Here is a 9,819-nt window from a genome sequence, read left to right as displayed (position 1 = left end):
AACTTGGCAACGATGCCCCTTCTATTAACCACCTTTTATTTGCTGATGACTGCATGATATTCTGCAAAGCCAATATGACAGAATGCAACAATCTCATCAAGATTTTCCAAGACTTTGGTCAATCATCTGGACAACTAATCAACTTCACTAAATCAGGAATCTTCTTCAGTAAAAACACTTCTCCCACCATTGCTGATGAGATCAGTGCAGCTATGCAGGTGCAAAGAATTAGCAGTACTGACAAATACTTAGGGTCTCCCCTCTTTACCAACAGAAGTAAGATACAAGCTTTCAAAGCTTGTGTGGAGAAGCTTAAACAAAGATTTGCTGGTTGGAAAACAAATCTCTCACTAGTACAAATATGGGCTTTGGTGACAGTTCAAACTTTAAAACCATGACAATTCACTATTTAACTGTTACAAAAGTATTACCTACGTGATATAGGTAACAGTTTCTTACCAAAACTCTTACCAATAGTGCTGAACAATTGCGACAGTTTCAGAACTGTTACCGAATAACTATTCAATGACAGGTTTTGTAGAAAATTGTCATTCTACAGTGATGTACAATGACAGTTATAAAACTGTTACTATTCTTTAGATACTGTGAGCGTTCTTTATGAAAACTGTTATCGAAGTGTAACTCTAAGATAACAGTTCTTTTAAATACCGCCACTTGCTTATAGTGACAGTTCCGATCTAAAATAACTGCTATTTAATAACTTACCATAAAACATTCTCAAACACACGATCTTACCAGTTTGATTAGCCAGTAGTGGTCTGCAATGTGGTGGGTCTGTTTTATAACTTCTGTTAGTTGGGTCTCTCGGCACCTTCACAGCTTCACCTCTCATATTTGTTGGAAACCGCAAAAGAAGAAGCTTAAACACAATTTCTCAATCAACCATCTCTTTCAACAATTCGTATACGGCAGTTCTCATCTCTCTCTCTTGTTTTTTTTTTTCTCTTTGGAACATTTGGGATCTCATCTTTTACTTCAATCTAGGGTTTCATAATTTATTCTCCTCTAATAATCTTTTCAATCTCGAACTTTTTATTTCCCAAAATTTTCTTCTTCATCTCTATCACCAGCTCTATTGTTCCCGAAATTAGACTCACGGTTAATTAAGAACCTGAAAAGGTATGATAAGATTATGGCCTAAGATTATCATACTTATAATTAGACGAAATAATCAACAGGGTTATCATCCCCTTTATTCGTTTTTATTGAAACTCCTAATTTGTTGTTTTTTTCTTATAATGTTTTCTTTCTCTTAATTTTATGATTCCAATTTTTCAATGTTAACCTAATAAGTTCTTTCTAATCTCTACAAGAAAAAAATGAATTGACTTTGCGTTCAAATTGTGAAAACAAGTTCTGAATTTTATTTATTTTGTAGGATCTTTGTGATGGCATCGGTACAAGTAATTGCTTCAGGAATTGGCACTAGAAGCTTATTGCCTTCATTTGATGGACTTAGTGGATCCAGTGTAAGTTTTTAAGTTCTTCAAGGTCTGGTCTTTGTAAAAGGTTTTGTTGCCAAAGCCCATACTTTTGTTCTTTCAAAGGTATCGTGTTGATCTTCCTTTTGCACTCTTAAATTGGGTGAGAGTAGATTAGTTCTAGATTTTGGTAGTATTCGGATAAGATTAGGTACTCTTAAATTGATTGAAAGTATTTCCAATTCCATTATAAGTTTCATTTTATTTTTGATTCATAGGGTATAGATGACTGATACCTCAGATGTGGGTAGGTTCCATACTGTGAGGTAGACTGGCTGAAAGTAAGCATTTTATTTGCATTTGTTATAGTCTTACTGCGAAGGAACTATTGGTTTCCTTAGTGTTGAATTAAGTTGACTGATAATCCAACTGGCTTAAAGAGAACTTAAAGCGGGTGAACTTGTGTGAATGTACCTGTTATTTCATTTGGTGGGAGTGAATTTATTCAAGGTGAATTGCACGATACACCGGCACCGAATTTTCTTTAATCCTCTTAGGTCAAAGAATACATATGCTCTGACCAGTAGTGATAATGAATTAAGGGATTATAAATGCCACTTTTTATTGAAGACACCATTTCTTGTTCTCTAATTAGGATATGTTTGTATTTTCTCATTCTGTCAAAGCTGTCATTATTAGCTAATTTTAGAGTCTAAATGAATTGCACTTCCCTAGTCATAAATTGCTGATAATAGAATGTTTTTAGAATATTCCTGCATCAAAATTTGGGTTTATGTATTGATTTTTATATTTGTATTTTCTTTATTCCCACTTGCAGGAGATTGACAGGTTCCAGGACTTAAGGAACGAACTAAAGGTTCGCCGCTATCAGCAACGGAGGCACATTGATACAAGCGGGGTCTTTAGACCCAACTTGTTTTTAAGTTTTAGTGTTAATATATCCATTTTGGGGGGAAGTTAGGTAGTCAGGGATTAAAAATATTGCTTCTGTCGATTTTGACCCCAGGAGTAACAGAATTTCCCTCCGTCACTGCAGCCGTGATGGAATATGGAAGGTTTGACTTATCAAAATTAAAATTAGAATTCTCACAAACAAAAATAACAAACCATTTGTTATGTTAAAAGTCTGTAGTTTACTGCATAATATCTCGGTGTGTTTGTGTATTAAGGATTCGGTTTACTCAGACGTAGACACTGATTTTGTTGTGTTCCTTATGTATTGCTTTTAACAAAGAAAATGTGGTAATACATGACCCAAAAGTGTTCTCTTCTTGCATATGAGTTGAAACAGAACTTCTTTATGCGTTTGCAGATGCGTACAGGATAAACAGTTGATGAATGTGCAATTTGTTGGTGTATCTAGTTATCTCTTTCCTTTTTATTGATCGTTGTCTTTTTGCATGAAGCTAATGGCAAATTGGTTAAATTCATCTCGGTTTTCATATGACTGATGTTCTATGAAATAAATAGTCTACTGTTGAATTATATAGTGGTATTAGAGAGCTTATTGGAGAATTCCAGTAATGGATCAAATATCACTGATGTTAACTTCCATTGATGTAAACTTGCTATACCAAATTTCGATAGTTACCTGAAATTTCGATAGTTAGTATTATGAGGATTTTTCAATGCAGGACATTAGAGGGGAATAGATTTTGTTCATCATTATAATTGTTGGTATTATCTACATTTATGTAAAATTTTGTTGATAAAAAATAGCATGAAGCTTTCTGTTGCTAACTTGCTATACCAAATTTAGTGTTGACTGTTGACTGTTGAATTTGAGTAGAAATTTTATCTACTAAGCTGTGTTGTTTAGCAACTACAGTTATTAAAGATTAGGTCACATTATGATACAATCTTGCTCTGGATTCAATAGAGAAGCTAGTTGCTTTTCTGTTGGTCAGCCATCTGGGACTTCAAGATGCAAAAGCACCTGATTCAGTTTCGTGTTATTTTATATCCAGTGACTTGAAGTGTATTTGATAGTAATTACAGATGTTCAATTTTGTTAGATGGATACACATACACGTAATTCAACTCAAGGAAAAGCGAGATCTGCAGTATGGGAACACTTTGAGAAACTGGATTCTACAACAGCAAAATGTAGGCAGTGCTCAAAGATATATGCTGCTGATGCCATGCGAAATGGGACATCTAATTTGATAGCTCATATAAAAAGGTGCTCGTTCTTTCAAGCAATGGGGCGACAGAGAACTTGATGTTCCTGTTTTATCATTGTTGCAGTCTTGCATATTTATGGAATAGAAGTGAACGTGATGTGGAATTGTTGTTTTAACTTTCTTTTAATGTTTCAGGAGTTTAAGTAACTTATAACTTAAACCTTGTTTTAAACCTTTGTTCATCTTAAAAACATATGATATATTTAAAGTGTTAAGAACAATTAGATAAAAGAAATACTATCTAGCATATTTTGTTTTTCAGGTAAAAAACCCGGTACCGGCTTGTACCGGACCGGTACCGGAGGTAGAGGTACAAGTACAGGTATCTGACCTCAAAAGGAGGTACCGGTCAATACCAGGTACAGGGACCGGTCCGGACCGTACCGGACCTTGTGCAGCCTTAAGTATTGTGGGTCACTGACATTTTATGCTTGTAATTTTTTAGTCATGTCGGATGTATTAAAATGTAAAAATATATAGATCCATCAAATCTAGCTACTGCCTCTGTCCTTCATATATGTGTGGAGAAAGCGAAAACTTTTGGATTAAAATTATTTGGTTTATATAAATATTCATGTCTTTTCCTGTTTTTAATTTTTGGTTTAATAAATATATGTCAAAAGACATCTTGGAATCGATGAATTCCGCCTATTAAGTGACCAAGAAAAATCCAACTTTCTGATAGCCAAGGGAGTAGTATCATGTAGATAAGTTGGATGAGCAAAAGGTTATTAACAACGATCGTTCCGGACAAAGCGAGAACTTAAACAAAAATCGGCTTTCACAGTTCAATTTGTTGGCCCTGGAGACCAGCAGGGGTCCTTCACGCATTTCTGTTGTTTTTGTTGAGTCTAAATCCTTGGTCTGTTTGGATTCTTGGTCTGTTTGGACTTTTAGTAACACACATCAGTAACAGAGAGATGGAGAAACATTTTGAGTGTTGTTACTTGTTATCCGTTGTGCACAAAGATAAGATGGGCTCTAAATTGTCAGACATGATGAGTCTGTGATACCAGCACATGCATGAGAGGCCGAAGATAGGGACAGCAACCTCAGATGAATGATGCGCCTCTAAACAGTGATGCACTAGCATGGATCCAAAACGGATTCTCATTCCTTTAAACCTGACATAGGTGAGGGGGAATTGACACTACTTGTTCCCTATAAACCTCATTTAAAGGCTCCAAAGAAAACGAAAAAAAAAAAAAACTTTAAAATAAAATATTTCATTTTAAAACAACCTGTAGTACATGTATAATGTTGGTATAAAGTATACAAAGAAAACAGCATACCCAAACAATAATACGGTGAGAATTAAAGAAGAGGAAGAATATACCGCCTGCTACAATGATGTCGGGCGTGGGTTCTAGTCGTTGGTGTGAGTATTACTTTTTGATAATCTATTGCAAGTTGGGTACTTTTCCACATCACAAGATCACACAGAAGAAAAATCTTCCGACCTTTGGAAAATTTAGAAATTAAGAAAGAAAAGAATTTGAGAAATAATTTGAAACTTACAAAAGAGATTTTGAAAGCAGTAATAATGCTCTTCTTTGATTTCTTTTTATCTCCAAGAAATGATCAGTAAATTATTGTATGCTACGTGATATCGATTTAAAGTTCATCGTGTGGGTTGACACTTTAATCATTTTGTGTCAAAATAATCAAATCCATCGGCTTTTTTTTTTCAGTTTCATCATTTTCCTTTAGGATCCGTAAGAAAAAAAAATCACTTTCCGTTTCTAGCAGAAATGAAATTATCTGTGTGGTTCCGTAAAATCAAATGTAAAAAGAAGGATGTAAATGTAAATATAAATATTAGAGGCAAGTTTGTTGCTATCGGATGATAATTGGTGGACGATGTAAGCTCATTTATTGGGAAGCGCCAGCGCACTTGAATAACCCGGCAAGCGTCAATTTTGAGGGGTCACACCATACTAACTAAATACTCCCTTCGTTCCTAATTATTAGACTGGTTTTGCTTTTAAAAAAAATTGAGGAAATTAAGAGAACTAATTATTGGAAGTGGTTCTTATGACACTTGTCAATAAAAGAAGTGAAGTGAAATGGTCTCCATGACACTTGTCAGCAAAAGAAGTAAAGTGAAGTGGTCCACATGACACTTGTCATCAAAAGAAGTTAAGAGAAAAGTGGTCCCCAAAAAACTAAAGTAACATTTGACTTTCCCAATTAAAAAACCAGCCTATTTTTTTTGAAACATCTATTTATAAAAACCATCATATTATTTAGGAACGAAATGAGTAAATCTGAATAAACAACCAGTTTGGAGACTCGTGAAATTATCTTGAAAACCTATCAGATTCTATCAGGTGGAATAGACTAGATCACTAGATTTCCATTCAAACATAGTAAAGGAAAAAAGAAGCGAGAACATAAAATGTTCAAATTACACTGCTCTGTTTAATCGTAGAGTTGCAAGAATACTGTGTTTTCCCTTTTTTTTAAAAAAAAAATGGCACTCCGTTACTTATTATATACTCATCTCCACTCTGTTAGTTGCCGTACTTCATAATACTTTTTTATTTTTTCCCAATTTATCCCTAATTTGAAACAAAAATGATTTTTTTTGATGGAAATAAAAATATCCATAATTTGAAACAAAAATGATTAACTCACCGAAATAAAGAACCGAAATAAAGAACCATGATCCACACCGTGTGAGAGTGGTAGTGTGGCCCATTCCTGCCCTTTCCTATCCGAATGCACAGAACGCACATTTATGTCCGTTCGATTCTCTTTCGGGAGAAATCACTGTGTGGGGCTTTGGTGAGTGTAGAAAAGTATGCATGTTCAACTTCCTATTCATTGTTTTCTATAGGAACTTTCACTATGACTTTTTTTGTTGTTGTTGTTGTTGTTTTGAGTTGTTGAAGTTATGAACAAAAACTAGAACTTCTACAAGTTAGGAGCTTAAATACTAGCCTAGGATATTTGTAGGGGAAAAATTACGCTTTGTTTAATCTTTGTGAAAATCCCTAATATAGCAACTAAACTAGGACGAATGGACTGAAATTTTTGTTATCTTGTGCATCCATATAAGTTAACAATATCCCTCTTATAATTTAATTGTTTTCCACATTTCCAATGCAATGATATCTTGTGCAGTGTGATATAAGTTTTCAAATTCTAGACACAAACATATTTATATTTTAAAATTAGTGAGGCTTATACATATGTTTTAAATGAACAAAATGGAATGTGACCTGCTAAGAATATATTTGAGGTTAATTCCCGTTTTAGTTGATGGAGAAGATGAGATTGTTACCACGGACAATCTCAGTACTATGAAGTTGCATGAGATTCTCGTAGATAACAACTAAAGATGCAATTTTGACGAATATCCTTGGAGAAATTTTATTCCATCTAAGATAAGCTTTGTGATATGAACAGTTTTTAACAATTTTTTAGCTAGATCCACGCTTAGGCACGGAATCATCAATCATGACATGGAAGAATGTATCCTATAAAATATTGAGACGAAATAGCAGATCATCTGCTCTTTCATTGTAGTTGTTGTTAGAGCACTGCTCGGTTGAACTCGCAAGCGTTGCTATCTCAAGCTTGTTTGTCAAGTTTAGTTGCCAAAACTATAGGTTTTGATTTCTAGTCTACTTATAGCTATGTCTCGGATTAGGATATAATGTTTAGTTGAGATTTGGACTTAACGGCGTTCATCGATTGAAGATGAAGAACTACTAAGAGGAGCTTGTGGAACTTCATCAACAAAAGGTATGTGGAGACTTGAACTCATCTATCACTCAGAAGTCTATTTATATTTTATCGCCTATTGAGACAAAAGTCGTATAGCTATATAGACTTTATATTATACGCATTTGATGTTTCGGGTTGAGTTTAACTCTCTTACATATTTCTCGAAATATGTGTTGGTAAGCTTTCGATTTAACCAAGTTCATCTTTTATTCTTGACGAAAGTCAAAAGATGATCATGTGAAAATCGCCCGATAACATCTTACGTGATTTGTGTGAGACAGTCATTTGATGTAGACTCGGAATGTTTCGTATTGATCTATTGATCACTTGATAATTGCTTTGAAGCTAATAGTTTGTGTGAGACAGTTATTCCCGTTTTCTAAGAATGTTTCAATGACTAAAATGGAGTTTAGAACAATTAACCATTGTTTGGATATAACATAGTATGCGTACTTGTATGCTAAATGTTGCAAGTTATTCCAAGTCCGGGAACCATAGTATGCATACCCGTATGCGTACTGTTTGATAGTTGAAGTCTGGGAACTTAGTATGCATACCCGTGTGTATACCGGATTAACAGTTCAAGTCCGGGAATTCAACTGAGTTTGGTTGTGTACGATAGTATGCGCACCCGTTCGCATACTGGCGAACCCAGACCAAGTCCGACTGCTTAGGTATGCGTACCCGTTTGCATACTTGAGTGGGTTAAGTTCAAAAATTGGCTTGTTCATGAACAAATACATTTATATAATAAGGAATGCAATCTTTTGCAAACCATGGCTATAATGTCCATGAATTGATTCAAGTGAATCAAAATCGATTTTGCTTCAATTATGTCTTGTATACTTCTATGAGAATATAAACAGTTGAACAACTCTAGAACTAGTTACATTTGAGTCATTTGAACTAGTTGTGATTAAGATGAACAAGGTTGATATGAAAGTGTTCATATGGCTAACTTCGGTTAACTATTGTTGAGCCAACTAGGTGTACACGTTTAGGTACGGTTACCCATATCTAAATGAAGTCACATTTCATTTGTGTATAACAAGTTAAGTTCGATCTAACGGTTGAAAGATATTAACTTGAATCTAATTAGGTTTTCATCTAACGGTGAATATTGAATGCTTTGTTACCAAGGTAGCATTGATTGCAAACCCTGATTTGAAGACTATGTAAGGGAGAACTCTAGCAACTTGAAAACTTAATCCCCACACCTTATGTGTGATACTAGTTGCAACTAGAGTCGATTCTCCTTTAACCTAGGTTTTTCTAAAACCATTATAGGTTAACGACTTAAAGACTTCATAGGGATTATGAAGCCAGACCCAACTATTTTCTCTGTAGTTGCGTGTTCTGATCTTACTTTGTTCTATCGTATTGAGTACTATCTTCTCTAAGATTTGCTCGAGATTCAATCTCCGATAGATAAGATAAAAAGTAGTCACAAACATCTTCGTCTCATCGTTTGTGATTCCGCAATATCTTGTTTCGCTACCATACGATTAAGATTATTGTGAGGTGATTGATGTTACTAGGATGTTCTTCGGGAATATAAGTCCGGTGTATCAATTGGTTCCTGTTCACCTTGATTTATCAAAAGACGGAACAAAAACTCGTAGGTATTTATGTGGGAGGCAAATATATCTATTCAATAGACTTTTCTGTGTGAGACATATTTGTTTATCAAGTCTTCGACTTTGGGTCGTACCAACTCTTAGTTGTGGGTGAGATCAGCTAAGGGAATCAAGTGCGTAGAGTCTCGCTGGGATTCAGAGGCGTAAGGAACGCGACTATACCTTAATCAGTGTGATATTGGTTAGGTCTCAACTACATTCCAGTCCGAAGTTAACTTGCAGTAGGCTAGAGTCTGTAGCGGCTTAATACAGTGTGGTGTTCAAATCTGGACTAGGTCCCAGGATTTTTCTGCATTTGCGGTTTCCTTGTTAACAAAATTTCTGGTGTCTGTGTTATTTTTTTTCCGCATTACATTTTCTATATAATTGAAATATCACAGGTTGTGCGTAGTTCAATTAATCAGATAATCCAACCTTTGGTTGTTGATATAAATTGATTGGCACTTGAACATTGGTCTTTGGTACCGTTCAACTTGTTTCTCATAATAATCAGGCTCGCGGATTTCTATCTATTTGATTTGCTGATTACATTGAGAAATAGAGATATAACTCTTGGATGTATTTTCCTTGATTGAGTCTGACTGTCTAGTTGATTCTCTTGGATATATATTGGAGTTAGTCCATACAAATTTCCTAAACGAAATATTGGGTATGCTATTTCAGTTATATATTCCAAATTTGAGATTATTTTATAAAGGCTTTAAATATGCGATGGGCCAGAAATATCCCACATGAAGCGCTGCGCAGACCGAAACTCCTTGATACACTATTATCATGCAGTCATCGGAGGCTTACCAGATAATT

The 9,819-nt window shown here is 34.9% G+C and overlaps 1 long non-coding RNA gene across 1 annotated transcript; it reads left to right on the top strand.

The window, feature by feature from the left end:
- Positions 1–763: 763 nt before the first annotated feature.
- LOC113302723 lies at positions 764–2,850 on the top strand. Its single transcript, XR_003337055.1, has 3 exons — positions 764–1,140; positions 1,400–1,490; positions 2,281–2,850. It is a non-coding gene; the product is annotated as an uncharacterized LOC113302723 (long non-coding RNA).
- The last annotated feature ends 6,969 nt before the right edge of the window (positions 2,851–9,819 follow it).

This window comes from Papaver somniferum, chromosome 1 (genome assembly GCF_003573695.1).
Source record: "Papaver somniferum cultivar HN1 chromosome 1, ASM357369v1, whole genome shotgun sequence".
In the NCBI taxonomy this organism is placed as follows: Eukaryota; Viridiplantae; Streptophyta; class Magnoliopsida; order Ranunculales; family Papaveraceae; genus Papaver; species Papaver somniferum.
Note: the sequence above shows the minus strand (reverse complement) of the source record. Positions and strands in the feature narration are given on the sequence as shown.